At 46.9% G+C, this 17,406-nt stretch overlaps 1 long non-coding RNA gene across 1 annotated transcript in view; it reads right to left on the bottom strand.

Annotated features, from left to right (window-relative positions):
- Positions 1–17,406, bottom strand: part of LOC136453373 (uncharacterized) — a 50,342-nt gene continuing 32,936 nt past the window's right edge. The window contains exon 2 of the long non-coding RNA XR_010759019.1: positions 1–830. This is a non-coding gene — a long non-coding RNA (uncharacterized lncRNA). The remainder of the gene's footprint in view (positions 831–17,406) is intronic.

Here is a 17,406-nt window from a genome sequence, read left to right as displayed (position 1 = left end):
TTCTTGGCAATCAAACATAGAATTATATAAATGTATGATCATATATAAAAAGGAAAATATACAAAAAGCTATTGCATTGTGATATTACATATAGCCACTTTGAGTAAAATAACACTTCTTTCTCTGATTTGAACAAGTTAGTAGTACATAGTCCTATTTGCTAGTTTAACTTAATCCCTGTTATTTTTCTTATAAAGCACATCGTAGTGGTCATATAAAGCACCATAACTTTCTTACAACCGCGCTTTGTCTTGCCTGCTTCATGCCATAGGCCTTCATTGAGGACGTGTGATACAATTCCCATTTGCTCAACACCTGAGTCCTGAAATGGCAGTCAGCTTAAGAATATTGCAAAGCAAGTGAAGTATCAAAGCTAAAAGTGTTCCATGAGAAGTGGAATATTTGTTTGTATTAAGGCAACACATTACAAGCAGTTATACAAGTTGATTGTAACATGGTGGGGAGGTAAAATGGAAAGCAAAATAAGCTTATTTCAGCACTGCACTGCAGTTTCTCTAGACTAACACATCTAGAGGTAACAGTGGCATTTTCTTACTCATCTTTAGAAACCCCAATCCTGAAAATTCCCATCTTTCCGAAAGAAGACATAAATATATCGTAGTTACAACCCAACGTGCCTCTCTTCTAATCGCCAAGATTACAGACATATTAGCTAGTGATGTAAAGATTAGGCATTTCTCAATTCATTGGGGAAGCAAAATGATGAAAGAAAAAAAAATCTGATAGCACTTTCAAACTCATTAACATGTTACCAGGTTACCATTGGTCTGGAAATGAAAAGAGAGTTGAGGTGCTACTAGACTGACATACTGAAAAATAAAACAGAGAAATCATGAGGTACTGTTGGAGACTGAACAGAGAAAACTGCAGATTGATCTATTTAATAAAAAATATCTCTGTTATAGTTCCGCTGGTGGTAGTAGGTGTCGGGTTCATAAACCGGGGTCCCTCGCGGACCGGCTTTCCAACAAAGGCTCGGCCCAAGCAGACAACGCGTAACTCATGGGCCGGCCCAAGTATCAGAACAATAGGCCAGAAGGACGATCCAATCACCGACCGGAAGGCCTGGCCAAGGAGGAACGGCGCCCGCTTTTCGACTCCGGTCCTCCTCTCCGACCGGAGCACTCACTTCGATCTCCAGCCCGCCTCCGGACGGCCTCTCCGACCGGAAGGCCTGGCCGAGACACTACTTCCGACTCCGACCCCGCGTCTCCGACCGGGGTACGCAAAAACCCTGCTCACTGCTCTTCTTCGACTGGCACAATCAGAGCCGACTAGGACCAACCGACCGGGGACGCCCGCTCGGAAAGGACCAGGGAACGAACGGAGAAAGCAAAAGCAAGGCACACAAGTCAAACCATGATATCAGGGACCGTACCCTGTACACCTGCAGAAACAGTACTCTGCAACCTCCCTGACACAAACAGTGTTGTAAGCGCCGACATTTTTTCTACAGTATTGTGGGCGCCATTAACTCCCATACGGTAAGGCTCCCCCCACATGCCTCTGGGCATCGACAGTGTTGTGGACGCCGGTATTTACCGTACCGAGTGAACATGGTGAAACCCCTCACATGTCTCTGAGCATCAACAGTATAGCAGGTACCGACATCTGCCATACCCGAACAAAACGACGCAACCTCCCACGTCCATTCGACATCCAACAGTGTTGTGGGCACCTACCATCATCCTGTACCTGCCGGCATGGGCAGCAAGGTTTATAAGCATACATACTCTCTCCCTCTCACTTGTAAGGCCATCCCCTTCATCTATAAAAGGAGATGCACTCTCTCTCAAGAGACCCAGTTAATCCAGGTTCATCCAAGTCATTCCAGAGTCATTAGATCGATCAAGTTCACTAGTTCACAACCATAGAACCACCACACCTCAAGCACACGCTTTAACACTTAGCTCATAGCGGAGCTCCTGTCGCTCTCGGCCCTTCCGACCGGACCTCTTGTACTCCCCATCTTTCTCCTTCTCGTTTGTAACCTCACTGCAAACTTGGAGCACCTGGGCTCAGAAATAAAGTCACCAACCGACTTAAACTGAACATAGGGCACGTTGCCTGAACCAGTATAAACCATGTGTCATTGAGTGCTAGGCCACCTCTGATCACAACGTACGACAAAACTACAAATATTTACTTATTGGTCACTTTCTACACCGACAGTTGGCGCTGTCCGTGGGGAAGACACTGTACGTTCAACACTTTTTGGTCATCGGATGACCCACTTTTCCACCACCTTCACCATGGCGGGCTCAGGCGATACGATTCGCTTCGGCTCACTTGAGTTTCCTACACTCCCACCGGTTGGGATGTGGGTTCCACCCGTCTTCGAGCCGTCCCAGGCCTTCCTCTTTGGAAGCCTGGACTTCATTGCTGACTGGCTCGGCATACTACATCTCCACGATGAGGCACTCATTCTGGCGCCCGTCGGAGGGGCGCCCTCCATCGGCTTTGGGACGCACGACAACTTCAACAACGCGACATCTGCGCTTCATTCTGAGCAAACTCTCTGCTCAAACCCCGTTGTGAGTGATATGCATACTGTTATTTACTCTCTATTTACTATCTCCTGCCGATTATCCAGAGGGACCGTATTAACCACACCACGAACACCATACGATCGATTCCCCTACGGCCTCGCGTCCCCCGCGAACGCGTGCGCTAGGGGGCTCCAAGGGACGCGGTCGCCATCCCGCCTCACATCCTAATTTGTGAGAATGGAGAGCTATGCTCCTACCACTCTCCACGAACTCTCGGATGACGAGGGTGAAAGCGACGGCTCTAGCATCGGCGACGTGGCACCTAGCAACCATCCATCCCGAGAGTGCGCTATGGTGGACGCTCTGGGGCAGCCGCTGGTCGTTGCGGAATCTGCGCAAACTCACACCCCTCTGGACCCACGTGTGGGGGCCCTCACGTTTGCGCAAGGGCACGCCGAGGAACTATGACAACGGCTGCAGAGCCAGCTGCCGCCTGCGCCGGCACGCTCGGTGCAGCACGTTGCGCCCTATGCGCATAACCCAGCGCGCGGCGCCCGGGGCCACGCCCGCCAGGTCCAACATGACATCATGAACGAGGGGAACGACCTCCCACAGTTCGCTCGAGCTAGCCAAAACATCGCTGTTGCAGCAATGCTTCTGCGCAGCGTTCCCGAGCCCGTCGACCCCTAGGAGCGGGCGGTCTATCGGAACCACCGAGTTCTAGTAGAAGCCGCCGCCATACAACAAGCGGAAAGCTCCGCATCACGACTCTGACATGCGCTCTCTCTCCCCACCGGGGGAGCAGGGACGCGCTAGACGGATCGCTCCATCTGCTCGCCGCTATAGCCGCCAAGTGCGGCTCGGGAGGCAGCAGCTGCGCCTCGGTCCAACATGGCGCCTGCTCTACACCGACCGCCGGTACACGAGCGGCTCGGTCCATACCAGGATGCTCGTAGCGTCGTTAGCAACTGGCATCGCGCCTAGCATGATGACGACGTCCACCGAGCAGCAGTGAGAGCAGGCGACATGGATCCTGGCTGAACCAATGAGGGGAGCGGTGAAACATGCCCCAGATACGGTCGCCGACCGGACGATCGAAGTCCTAGCCCTGAGGGCCTAGGACCACGGGCCTTTGACTGGTGTATCCTGACAGCGCCGTTCCCACAACGCTTCCGACCGCCCACCAACATCACCAAGTACACCGGGGAGACAAACCCCATGAAAGGATCAAGATGCCCAAGAGGGGGGGGGTGAATTGAGCTAATTCTAAATTTCTTTGCAATAATTAAGTCCTACGGTTAGCCTAATTAACCTCTTATGCCTAGAAAGTGTTTCTATTGATCTACCGCACAAAAGTTTTGCAACCTATATTCCAATCCTACTCTAGCATGGCAATTCTATGAATGTAAATGACATGAATTGAATTGCTCAAAGTAAATGCTCAAAGTAAAGAGAGAAGAAGGAACGCGACGATGTTTTGCCGAGGTATCGGAGAGTCACCACTCCCCACTAGTCCTCGTTGGAGCACCCGCGCAAGGGTGTAGCTCTCCCTTGATCCGCGCAAGGATCAAGTGCTCTCTACGGGTTGATTCTTCGACACTCCGTCACGGTGAATCACCCACAACCGCTCACAACTTGAGTTGGTCATCCAGAAGCTCCGCCGGATGATCACCAAGCTCCCAATCACCACTAAGCCATCTAGGTGATGGCGATCACCAAGAGTAACAAGCATGAACTCTCACTTGATCATGACAAGCCTAATGAGAAGGGTGGATGCACACTTTGCTACTCTTGCTTTCACTAATAAGGGCTCTCTTTGGGATTCGCAAATCTCAATCACCTCACTAGGACCTTGCTCTTCTTAGCACTCTCAAAGGTGTTTCTCAGCTGTTGGAATGAGCAAAAGTACCCCCTCACATGAATGGAGGAAGTATTTATAACCTTGGTTGAAAAACGAACCGTTATGTGCCTCTACGGGGTGACCGGACGCTTTGATCATGTTGACCGGATGCTCCGATCAGTTCTCCCCGAACATCTAGTGTTTAAGTTGTGACCAGACGGTGGATAGTGTCCGGTCATGATTTTCCCTCTCTAGAACCTTACTGGAGTCGACCGGACGCTGGGATCCAGCGTCCGGTCGCACTAGATGAAATCACCTTGATCAAATGAACTGACCGGACTCTACGCCAGCGTCCGGTCACTCCGGAACCAGCGTCCGGTCAACATTTAACCCTCCATTCACTTCCAACTCTCGATCATACATGAATAAAGTTTGCTCCAATAGATCTAGGGGCTTTTTAGGAGCTACCTAGTGCTAGATTTAGCAAATGTGCACCACACCTAACCCACTAGACTCATCTAGGTCAAGCTACCCGTTCATACCCCCCTTAATAGTACGACCAAAGGAAAAACAAAGTCCTAAACTACTCTAAGTGTTTCCTCAACACCAAACGACACTTAGAACTAGTCCATCCTTAACCTTGTCGTCCATCCTTTGAAAACAGAAACAATTTCCATCGTAGGGGCATGACCACCATGATAGCCCAAACGATCTCCATTACCGTGACCTAACTTAATTGCCTCTGCAAAACACACGTTAGTCACAGTAATCACGTATAGTTATTAATCACCGAAACCCAACTAGGTGCCTAGATGCTTTTAATCTCCTATTTTTGGTGATTGATGGCAATACCACCTCGAGTATATGAAAGAGTTAAGGTTTTAACATGCTTGGATCATATAAGCTTTTGTTAATAAGAACAAAAGAGTTAGGCAAGCTTATATGACCTAAGCCAACATAATGTACTCTAAAGGTATGAAATAAGCATGAGTACAAGTAATAAAGCTCATTTGCATCGGAGTTAAACACAGAAGCAAAGCAAATGAGCATAACACAAGTGATATGACATATAAATAATTCAAAGTATAGAGCACACATGTCACATATCACATAAATATCACGATCACATTAATATCACAATTACGATCACACTTAAGTAGTTCAATGCATAATAGTAGACATGAATGCATAATGTATCACACATAAAACTGCAAATGTAATAGATAAGCTATAAGCTAATAGATAGGCTCCCCCTAAAAGTATCGCTCCCCCTAAGACTAGCATACTCGATCCCTCTCCCCCTTTGGCGTCAAACACCAAAACATAAGGGTTGGTCGATGGGGCTGCAGCGGACGAGTCAGGCGCTGAGGTGCGAGGAGCGAGCTGGAACCATGTGCCATCATCATCTGATCCTGAGCTCTGAGCAATCTAACCCTCTGTAGCTGAAAGCGATGCTGAAGCGGTCTGGGTCAGATCAGGGACAGGTGCGGCCTAAGACTCTGCAGGTATGACTGTAGCGGGCGGCTCTAATGATGCAACTGAAGAAGAGAGCGTCTCTGTAGTCCCGGTAATAGGTGCAACTACGGAAGGACCTAGGACATGTAGCTCTAGCGGAGTCAGCTACCCTATCAACTCACTGAATGAAGGACGAAGGCTCCTGAAAACTAGGGTGAGCACTGACGAACTCTGAGGCGGAGTAAAGCCCATATGAAGAGGAGTGAATTGCAGGGCTAGCACTAGTGATACAAACCACTAGGACACCTGTTCTATAGGTGAAGGAAACTATGGCGCTAGCGGTCCCTAACTCTGAAGCCCACTGGGCTGTAAAGCTAGAGTCATAGAAGTGGTGGTAGGCTGACCAAGCTTGGGTGAAGGCTATGGTGGTGGAGCCCCAATAGCTATCACAACATGCTGCATAAACCCAAGTAGCTGCTGATGCATGGCCTACTGCTGCTGCTGTATAGCCTGCTACTGCTAGATCACCTGCTGCTGTCGCTGGAACTCATTCTACCGAGTTTGAAACTATGCAAATGTAGCAGCGGTCTCTTGAGCATGGCGAGCCTGATCCTGCCTCATCCGCTCAAGTATGGCAAGTAGAGTGGGGTCTATCTATAGTGCAGGTGGAGCTAAACTAGAGCTACCGGCCTCATGGTCATGTCATCGTGGAGGCATCTGAGGGATATCACGGTAGTCATCATCTGAGCTGTCACTGGTGTCGCTCTCGACCATCCCCTCCTGCTGAGCATCAAGTTGTTCCTCCTCTGTAGCTGCTATACCCCTAATGGTCTCATCTTGCTGGGCTGCAGTCTCTGGCACCTCTAGACAATGGTGCGGCTGGCTAGGAGTCCTTACTACACTATGGTAGATCATCTAAGTCATGTTGTATGCAGGGAACTCTGTAGTAGCACCACTATACTCTACCAGCATCTCAGGTGGCCTCACAGTAACTGCCCTGTGGATTAAGAATGTAATCCAGTGAGCATATGGTAGCTGCCTGTGACCCCTGAACCCCTCTGCAATAGTACCATCCATCTCTGATAGAAGAAGATCTCAAATGTCAAACACAGTCTGCTGCATCAGAGAGTTCAATAGCCATAGCTGTATGCGTGTTAAGCCCTCATGATATCCTATCCTCGGAAGCAGTGTCCTTCTCATACTAGCATCAAGCACTCTAGCAGTAGGAGTGAGTTTACTGGGTGTCCTGCTCGACCCCTCACCGAAAGGCTCTGTGAAGCAATGGCGAACTAAATCTGTAGGGGGCACCATACCACCATGAGGGTATCTAGGAGACGCTGTCTGTCCATTGCAAACCTCATGAAGCCAAATTGGCTACTCCTGAAGCCTGAGAATCTCTCTGACCCTAGAGCTCATTAGCCTATAATCTCTGCCTCTGAAAGCAAAGTGAATGAATCTGTGCTATGGGTCAATCCAGAGTGTAGCATAGAATTGACGGACCCAAGATGGAACATATAAGCCTATCCGTCCAAGTAAATCTGTCAGCCCTAGCAGGTAAGCTAGGTAAGGGCAAATATGCTCTCCAGCTGCTGCTACAATGGACTCAATGTTGCACACCCTCTGAGATCTAAATATTGCCCCACTGTTAAGATATGTATTATAAAAATATTCCTGCAGTGGTGTGTAGAAACCCTCTAAAGCTTGGTCATCCCTCTTCGGCGGGAACCACTGCTCAAAGTCTACAAATCTAAGCTGCTGCACCTGCTTGGCCGTGGCGGCTCTCAAATCCAAGTGAGTCATTAGAGGCACCCTGTGGTCTAGGCGGTGGACGTGAACCCCTCCGCTGTGTCTCTGACATTGGTCTGACTAGAGCATAGGTACGACCAGAGTGGCGAAGCTGTGGCTGAGGTGCCTGCTCTGTCTCCTCGGCCTACTCTCCCTCCAGAGTCTGCTCTGCTGACTTGTGGCTACTGCTGTGACTCCCCCTAAGGCTAACTCTCATCAATAGCCACACACCGTCCTCCAACCATGACAATCCCAGCTAGACCACTAAGACGGCGCTCAACCTGCTCAAGTGCAGCACTCGTAGATGGAGAAAGCTGATCTGCAATAACAACACCACTCCGAGCACCACCTCTCTTTGTGCGCTCTATGGCTTCTACAACTGCGGCTACTCTCGCTGTATCTGCATCAGGGTATTTGCGCTTCTTTGTTGCTAGCTTCTTCGTTGCCTTGCCTTTTGTATCTGCAGGCTAGCGAGGCGGGGGCCTCAGATCCTCATCACCGGGACCTCCTCCAACATTCTTGACATGAGCCATCTGATGGATCTAAAAAGAATAACTGTCGCTGATAAAGATCAACTGTCAACTATCACTTTCGAGGCTTGGCCTCGATCTGTACTCGCAAGCTTGGCCCCGAGTTGACTGACAACTGCCAATGCGACCTTAGAAACATGGACTCGCTGCTTGTTAGAATAGATTAGATTTATAAATAATTACAACATATCTAGAGATACGAAACCCTAAGAAGCAAGCAATAGATACGAAATTAGAAACGAGGGCTTGCTACCTGATGAACCGGTGAATCGATGAGAAGAGGAACGAATCGAGGAACCACCGGATCGGCTAGGGTTGGGATTCCAGTGAGGTAGTGAGCACTAGATCGGTGAAGTAGGCGCAAGAGAAGGCTCTGGTGGCACTGTTGAGCTACGAGCGACTGGTGCTGTGGCACGGCTTCGGTGAAGGCACGACGGCGGCGCTAAAGCAGAGCATGGGCATGGCAACGACGCTGGCGTAGGACACGGCGGTGGCACTGGCGCAGGGCACGATGATGCAAAGAAGGCACGGGCATGGATGGTGTGGGCTGGAGGCGGCGCACTGGAGTGGCTGTGCACGGGCACAGCGGCGAGGGCGCGAGAGCAGGGTGGCATGGCTCGGGAGCTGGGCGGCGCGGCTCAGGAGCTGGGTGGCATGGTGAGCTTGATGAGTCGGCGACTAGGGCGCAACAGCGATGTCACTGCGGTGCGGGATGAAGATTAGGTCAAACGGTGTGGCGGATTGGGTTATAAGAAGTCCCCTGATGAGACAGAAAAGGAAACGGAGAAGAAGTCCTGAACCCGCACGATTTCAACTGACCGGACGCTCCGGTGGCAACGACCGAACGCTGCCACCCAGAGTCCGGTCGATTCTAGAGAGGTCCAAAACCCCTGGAATCACGACTGGACGCGTACGATCACCATTGACCGGATGCAGCCAGAGTCTGGTGCAACCTATCTCCTTCGTCTTCGATCGATCGGATGTTGAACCACCATCTGACCGGACACTGAACAACAGAGTTCGGTCACTCCGTCGTAGTAGGTTCACCTCATGTGAACTGACCGGATGCTGGACATCAGAGTCCGGTGCAGCGTCCGGTCACTCTTTTTCTAGCAAATCTTCAAAGTTCTTCGTGCTGCCTGTTCCTAATCAAGTCCCAACTTCAATGAGATCCAAATAAACATCAATTGGGACTGATGTGAGTGACCTCTCAAACCCTCAAATTTTTCAAAATATTTTGCCTTAGGCTATAATTCTTTTTAAGAAAATAGGCAATAAGAGGGCAATTGAAGATAAACGACAAAGCAACATTCATGCATATGCAATGCAATACTTGAAAATAAATCTAGTTGCTTATCAAGTTTGATCCAAGGTTAAGCTTCTTCACTCGCTTTTCGGCGGTTATCTTAACCATGTTAGACAAGCCCTAAGAGCATTACCATAAAGTAAACATGTTGTATATTACAATGCAATGCAAGGGACAACACAAGCTCATTTTTTAGTGAAGTTACTAAAATCAAGCACATTGAGCTCATTCCTCAATCGACAAAAAGTCACCTCATCTAGCGGTTTAGTAAAGATATCCGCCAATTGATCCTTGGTCCTTACACCTTCTAATGATATATCATTCTTTGCAACATGATCTCTAAGAAAGTGATGACAGATATCTATGTGCTTGGTGCGAGAGTGTTGAACCAGATTGTTTACAAGTTTTACCGCACTTTCATTGTCGCACAAAAGAGGTACTTTTTCTAGAACTACACCATAGTCTAGCAAAGTTTGTTTCATATAAAGAATTTGTGCACAACAAGCACCCGTGGCAATGTATTCTGCTTTAGCGGTGGACAAAACTACACTATTTTGTTTCTTGGAGGATCAAGACACAAGTGATCTATCAAGCAAATGGCACCTTCCGGATATGCTTTTTCTATCAACTTTGCAACCAGCATAATCCGAATCGGAATAGCCAACTAATTCAAATATAGCTTCTTTGGGATACCAAAGACCAATGCTTGGTGTGTGCTTAAGATACCTAAGGATTCTTTTAATGGCAATCAAATGAGTTTCCTCAGGATTAGCTTGAAATCTAGCACACATACACACACTAAAATGATGTCGGGCCTAGATGCGGTTAAATATAACAAGCTACCAATCATTAAGCGGTAGAGAGTTTGATCAACCGTGTTACCTCCCTCATCTAGGTCGAGATGTCCATTAGTTGGCATTGGTGTCTTAATTGGCTTACATTCATCCATCTTGAATCTCTTGAGAAGATCATTTGTATATTTCTCTTGAGAGATGAAAATCCCTTCTCTCATTTGCTTGACTTGAAAACCAAGAAAGAATGTAAGCTCTCCAATCATTGACATCTCGAACTCCTTCGACATCAATTCACCAAACTCTTTGCAAGAATCTTCATTTGATGATCCAAAGATGATATCATCAACATACACTTGGCAAATAAAGATATGTCCATCAAGCTTCTTGGTGAATAGTGTGGTATCGACCTTCCCAATGGTGAAGCCTTTCTCAATGAGGAAGTCTCGAATGCGCTCATACCAAGCTCTTGGGGCTTGCTTAACCCATATAATGCCTTGGACAACCTATAAACATGATTAGGATATCTAGGGTCTTCAAACCCGGGAGGTTGGTCAACATAGACTAGTTCATTAATAAAGCCATTTAAAAATGCATTTTTCACATCCATTTGATATAGTTTCATGTCATGATGTGATGCATATGCAAGAAGGATACGAATGGCTTCTAGTCTTGCAACCGGTGCAAAGGTCTCTCCAAAATCTAAACCTTCAACTTGAGAGAACCCCTTTGCAACTAGTCTTGTCTTGTTCCTCACAACAACGCCTTGATCATCTTGCTTGTTGTGGAACACCCACTTTATTCTAATGACTCTTGCACCTTTTGGTCACTCTTTAAGAGTCCAAACTTTATTGCGGGTGAAGTTGTTCAACTCTTCATGCATGGCATTGATCCAATTCGGATCTTGAAGAGCTTCTTCTACCTTGGTAGGCTCAAAACAAGAGATAAAAGAGTGATGTCCAATGAATGAAGCAAACTTTTGAGAACGAGTCATTACTCCTTTTGATGGACTCCCTATGATGAGATCTTGTTGATGAGCTTGTAGTAGAGGTGAATTTTTTCTATCAATCACTTGAGGGGGATGTGGAGCATCAACATCTTGTGTTTGTGTCACCATTTGCTCATGGGAGACATGAGTATCTTTATTTTTTACTCTCTCATCTTTTTCACCATCTTGTGACACACTTGATAAAGAAGATGGATTGATCACCTGCACATCATCTTCATCATCATTAGGCTTGATGTCTCTAACCGGAATGTTCTTCATAGCCTCTCTCAATGGTTCACCACCTACATCATCAAGATTCTTATGTGCTCTTTGGGAGCCATTAGATTCATCAAATTTCACATCATATGTTTCTTCAACCAAGCTGGTGGCATGATTAAATACTCTATATGCTTTGGACTTTGATGGGTAACCAACAAGAAAACCAATATCACAACGTCTTTGAAACTTTCCTAGGTGTTGCCGCTTCTTGTAGATGTAGCATTTGCAACCAAACACCCTAAAGAAGACGTCCGGCTTCTTCCTATTTAGCAACTCATAAGGTGTCTTGCCAAAAAACTTTTGAAGGAATAAGCAGTTGGATGCATAGCATGCGGTGTTGATAGCTTCAGCCCATAGAGCTTCGGAAGTGTTGTACTCATCAAGCATTGTTCTTGCAAGAGTGATCAATGTTCGGTTCTTCCTCTCAACTATACTATTTTGTTAAGGAGTATATGTTGCGGAGACCTCATGCTTGATCCCAACTTCATCACAATAGGCTTTTATGTTTGTGTTGTTAAATTTGTTACCGTTGTCACTTCTAATCTTCTTGAGCTTTGCCCAACTTCATCACAAGATAGAATGATCATTTAATATTGCCAGTTTGCCCAATCCTTTAATCTTGCCCTTTGAATTATCTTCAAATGTGATTCTTTCTTGTCCATCTACTTCTTCATCTAGTGAGGTGAACACACGAGATCACCGGTCATATGTTGTGTGCAACCACTATAAATAACCCAATGACTTCCACCGATCTTGTAGTTCACCTACACACAAGAGATCAAGCTTTAAGAACCCAAACTTGTTGAGGGCCCTTCACCTTCTCAACAAGTGACTTTGCTACCCAAATTTTCTTAGGCCTATTTTTGTTGGGAGGTCCTAAGAACATGACTTTTATCTTCCCACTAGAAACCTTTCTAAGCATGTAATGAGCATTGAAAGCAAAAGGTCTAGCATGCTTGGGCAAGGGTTGTGGTGGTGGAGTTTGGCACTCATGGGCAAAATGGCCTTCTTGTCCACACTCAAAACATCTCTTTGGCTTTGGCTTTGACTTGTGTTGTTGTTGGGCTTGAGCCTTCTTCTCTTGGTTTGCCAAGTACCCAATGCCACTTCTATCCACCTTTATGATGGTGTTCATTAGTAGCTCACTTTGAAGATGCTTACCTCTTGTGAACTTGCTCAATCCAATCTTGAGATGCTCTTTCTCCAATTTGAGCTTCTTGTTCTCTTCCTTGAGTGTATCATTATTTTTCTCTTCCTTGAGCTTCTTGTTGTCTTCTTTTAACTTCTCATTCTCAGGAATCAAATCACTATTATGATCAAAAGTTTCTAGCACTATGGTGTTGGTGGTTTTGAGCTCTTCAAGATCTTTCTTTAGCTTTTCATTGTCACTCTTGAGCTTGATATACTCATCATAACTATTGGTCTCAACCACTTGCTTGTCCTTGCTACTAGAACTTTGCTCAATGCTCTCAATGATCAAATCATCACATGATGTAGCTATATCAATCTTAATAACATTATTAGTAGCATCATGTGGCTCATTGGATAAATATTCTTGAGCAATGACAAGATTATCATGATTAATCTTAAGAGTAGTATATTCTTCTTTTAGCATGTTGTGGCTAGTGACGAGCTCATTGTGTATCCTCTCAAGTTTATCATGTTTATCTTTAAGCTCTTTCTTAGAAGATTTGAGTTCCTTGAGTTTGGATGATATAGCATCATTTGCTTCTCTAAGCTCAACACTAGTCTTTTTGGCTATATCACATTTAGCTAAAAGAGAATCATTCTTAGCTTCTAGTTTTTCATTCTTAGCTCTACTCTTTCTAATGATCTTAGTGTATTGATTTTGCAATTTAACAAGATCATCATAAGAAGGTAATTCATATTCATCATCATCACTATCGCTATCATCATTGCTAGCATGATCATCACCACTACTATCATCATTTGATACCTTGTGATCACCCTTGGCCATAAGGCATAGGTGTGTAGAGGATGATGGCGGTGGTGGCGGTGAAGATGATGAAGAGTCAATAACAATGGCGGCCACCTTCTCGTTGTCACTATCATCGGATGAGCCACTAGATGAATCAATGTCTATGAGCCAATCACCGACGATGTATGCCTTTCCACTTTTCTTCTTCTTGTGGAAGTCCTTCTTCTTGCCATCTCTCTTCTTGTATGGCTAGTTTTTCTTCTTCTCATCTTCTTCATCATTGCTTGAGTCATCTTTCTTGCCCTTGTACTTGTTCTTGAACTTGTCTTTCTTGGCCTTGGTGCATTGGTGTGCTAGATGACCAAGTTCTCCACAATTGTAGCAATCCATCTCGGAGATTTGCTTCCTTCTAGAGCTAGTGAAGAACTTCTTCTTCTTGCCATCAAACTTGATGCCACTCTTGTTGAGCTTCTTTAGCATCTTGGCGGTTCTTCTCACCATGAGAGCATGACTTGCATCATCAATTTCATCATCACTTGAGCTCTCATACTCAAGCCTTGCTTTGCCTTTCCCTTGGCTAGCTTTGAATGCTAAGTCTTTTTCTTTCTTCTTAGTAGAGGATGAGCCATCTTGTGGTGTGTTGTGCATGTACATCTCATGAGCATTGATCTTTCCCAAGATTTGTGTTGGTGTAGCGGTGGAAAGATCACCTTGATGAAGCATGGTCATAATATGCCCATATTTATCAATGGGGAGGACACTCAAGATTTTTCTTACAACATCGGATGGTTGCATTTGAGTGAGTCCAAGCCTATTGACTTCCTCTACAAGAACATTCAAACGTGGGTACATCTCATTAGCACATTCTTTAGAAAGCATCTCAAAAGAGTTAAGCTTTTTCATGACAAGATGATAGCGTTCCTCATGCTCACTCTTTGTTCCCTTATGGAGCGCACAAACGTCCGACCATAGTGCACGGGCGTCCTTGTGGTTCCTCACCCGGTTAAACACGTCTTTACAAAGGCCTCTAAAGATGGTATTTTGAGCCTTTGCATTTCATTTCTCGTAATTCACCTCATCGCCTTGTAGGTGTGTAGCAGCCCAAGGTTTTGGGAAGCCTTGTGAGGCGGCTCTAAGTATTCCAACATCTAGAGCTTCTAAATATGCCTCCATGCATATTTTCTAGTATGGAAAATCATCCCCTTCAAAGATAGGAGGAGGTCCATCCCGTAAGACATCTTTCTCTATATGGTTAAGTCTAATTCATGAGCACGAGGCTCTGATACCAATTGAAAGGATCAAGATGCCCAAGAGGAGAGGTGAATTGGGCTAATTCTAAATTTCTTTGCAATAATTAAGTCCTACGGTTAGCCTAATTAACCCCTTGTGCCTAGAAAGTGTTTCTATTGATCTATCGCATAAAAGTTTAGCAACCATTGTTCCAATCCTACTCTAGCATGGCAATTCTATGAATGTAAAGACAAGTGTTGAATTGCTCAAAGTAAATGCTCAAAGTAAATCGAGAGAGAGGAACGCGGCGATGTTTTGCCGAGGTATCAGAGAGTCGCCACTCACCACTAGTCCTCGTTGGAGCACCCGCGCAAGGGTGTAGCTCCCCCTTGATCCGCGCAAGGATCAAGTGCTCTCTATGGGTTGATTCTTCGACACTCCATCGCAGTGAATCACCCACAACCACACAACTTGAGTTGGGTCATCCACAAACTACGCCGGATGATCACCAAGCTCTCAATCACCACCAAGTCGTCTAGGGGATGGCGATCACCAAGAGTAACAAGCATGAACTCTCACTTGACCACGACAAGCCTAATGAGAAGGGTGGATGCACACTTTGCTACTCTTGCTTTCACTAATGAGGGCTCTCTTTGGGATTCTCAAATCTCAATCACCTCACTAGGACCTTACTCTTCTTGGCACTCTCAAAGGTGTTTCTCAGCTGTTGGAATGAGCAAAAGTACCCCCTCATATGAATGGGGGAAGTATTGATAACCTTAGTTGAAAAACAAACCGTTATGTGCCTCTATGGGGTGACCGAATGCTCCGGTCATGCTGACCAGACGCTTCGGTCAATTCTCCCTGAACATCCAGTGTTTAAGTTGTGACCGGACGTGTCCGGTCACGATTTTCCCTCTTTGAAACCTTACCGGAGTCGATCAGACGCTAGAACCCAGCGTCCGGTCACTCACCTCTTAGTGTCCGGTCGCACCAGACGAAATCACCTTGATCAAATGATCTGGCCAGACTCTATGCCAGCGTCCGATCACTCCAGAACCAGCGTCCGGTCAGCATTTGACCCTCCATTCACTTCCAACTCTCGATCATACATGAATAAAGTTTGCTCCAATGGATCTAAGGGCTTTTTAGGAGCTACCTAGTGCTAGATTTAGCAAGTGTGCACCACACCTAACCCACTAGACTCACCTAGGTCAAGCTACCCATCCATAACCCCCTTAATAGTACGGCCAAAGGAAAAACAAAGTCCTAAACAACTCTAAGTGTCTCCTCAACACCAAACGACACTTAGAACTAGTCTACCCTTAACCTTGTCGTTCATCCTTTGAAAACCAAAACAATTTCCATCGTAGGGGCATGACCACCATGATAGCCCAAACGATCTCCATTACCGTGACCTAACTTAATTGTCTCTGCAAAACACACATTTGTCACAGTAATCACGTATTGTCATTAATCACTGAAACCCAACTAGGGGCCTAGATGCTTTCACCCCGGTATTTGGCTCAAAGATTTTTGGCTCGCCTACCGAGCCGGAGGGGTGGATGATGACTTTTTCATCATTCAGTATCTCCCCATCTGCGTGGGGGATCATGTTCGGGCATGACTTGAATTCCTCCTACACGACAGCATCCGCGACTGGGTGGACCTCAAGAGGGTCTTCGTCGGGAATTTCTAGGGGACATATGTCCACCCTGGAATCTCCTAAGACCTCAAGAGTTGCTACGGGACTACATCCGTAGGTTCTCCCAATGATGCAACTCCCTCCCTGATGTCATCGACACGGATGTCATCAGCGCATTCCTCTCTGGGACAGCCTGCGAGTCCCTGATCCACAAGCTTGGATGCCTAAAGCCCCGTACCACCCGCAACCTGCTCGACGTCGCCACTAACCATGCCTCTGGTGAGGAAGCGGTCAGAGCTATCTTCAACAAGGGCCAGGACAAAGGTAGGGCCAAGCGCACGGACCAAGATGAGGGCCCCTCCACACAGAGGGGCAAGAAGAACAAAAAGGACCAGCGTCGAGTGGACAACACCGCGTTGGTCACCGTAACTGACCGCATGGTCAAGCAGCCCCAATAGGGCCTGCCTGACCACTTCAATAAACTCATGGATAGCCCATGCACCAACCACGCCTACCCTGTCAAACACCTCTACAAGGACTGCGAGCTCCTCAAACGTTTCCTACGATAGGCCGGCGGGCCAAAAGAAGGGGACGACAAAGAGGCGGCAGCCAAGAAAGGAGGCGCGGCGAGCAAGGACAGAGACGGTTTCCTTGACGCTGATGAATGCATCATGATCTTCGGCAGATCCAACATCATATGGTCCAAGCGCCAGCACAAGGTGCCTTATAGGGAGGCATGCGTCACCAAGACGGTCGTCCCCTCCTTCCTTAGCTGGTCAGAATCTTCGATCACCTTCGATCAAAGAAACCATCCCTCCCACATCATGAGACCGCAACGCTACACGCTTGTCGTCGATCCCATCGTCCGCAAGAAGCGTCTCACCAAGGTGCTGATGGACAGAGGCCACGGCCTCAACATCCTCTATGTCGACACCCTCAACACCATACGCATCCCCCGATCGGAGCTCCGCCTAGCAGGCTCTCCCTTCCATGAGGCGATCCTAGGAGCGCAGGCATACCTACTCGGGCAGATCGACCTGCCCGTCATATTCGGCAACTGAGCCAACTTCCGCTCGGAGGTCCTCACCTTTGAAGTGGTGGACTTTCT

The sequence above is a fragment of the Miscanthus floridulus genome, chromosome 5, assembly GCF_019320115.1.
Source record: "Miscanthus floridulus cultivar M001 chromosome 5, ASM1932011v1, whole genome shotgun sequence".
Classification (NCBI taxonomy): domain Eukaryota; kingdom Viridiplantae; phylum Streptophyta; class Magnoliopsida; order Poales; family Poaceae; genus Miscanthus; species Miscanthus floridulus.
The sequence above is the reverse complement of the archived record's forward strand: the minus strand, read 5'-3'. Positions and strand labels throughout refer to the sequence as shown.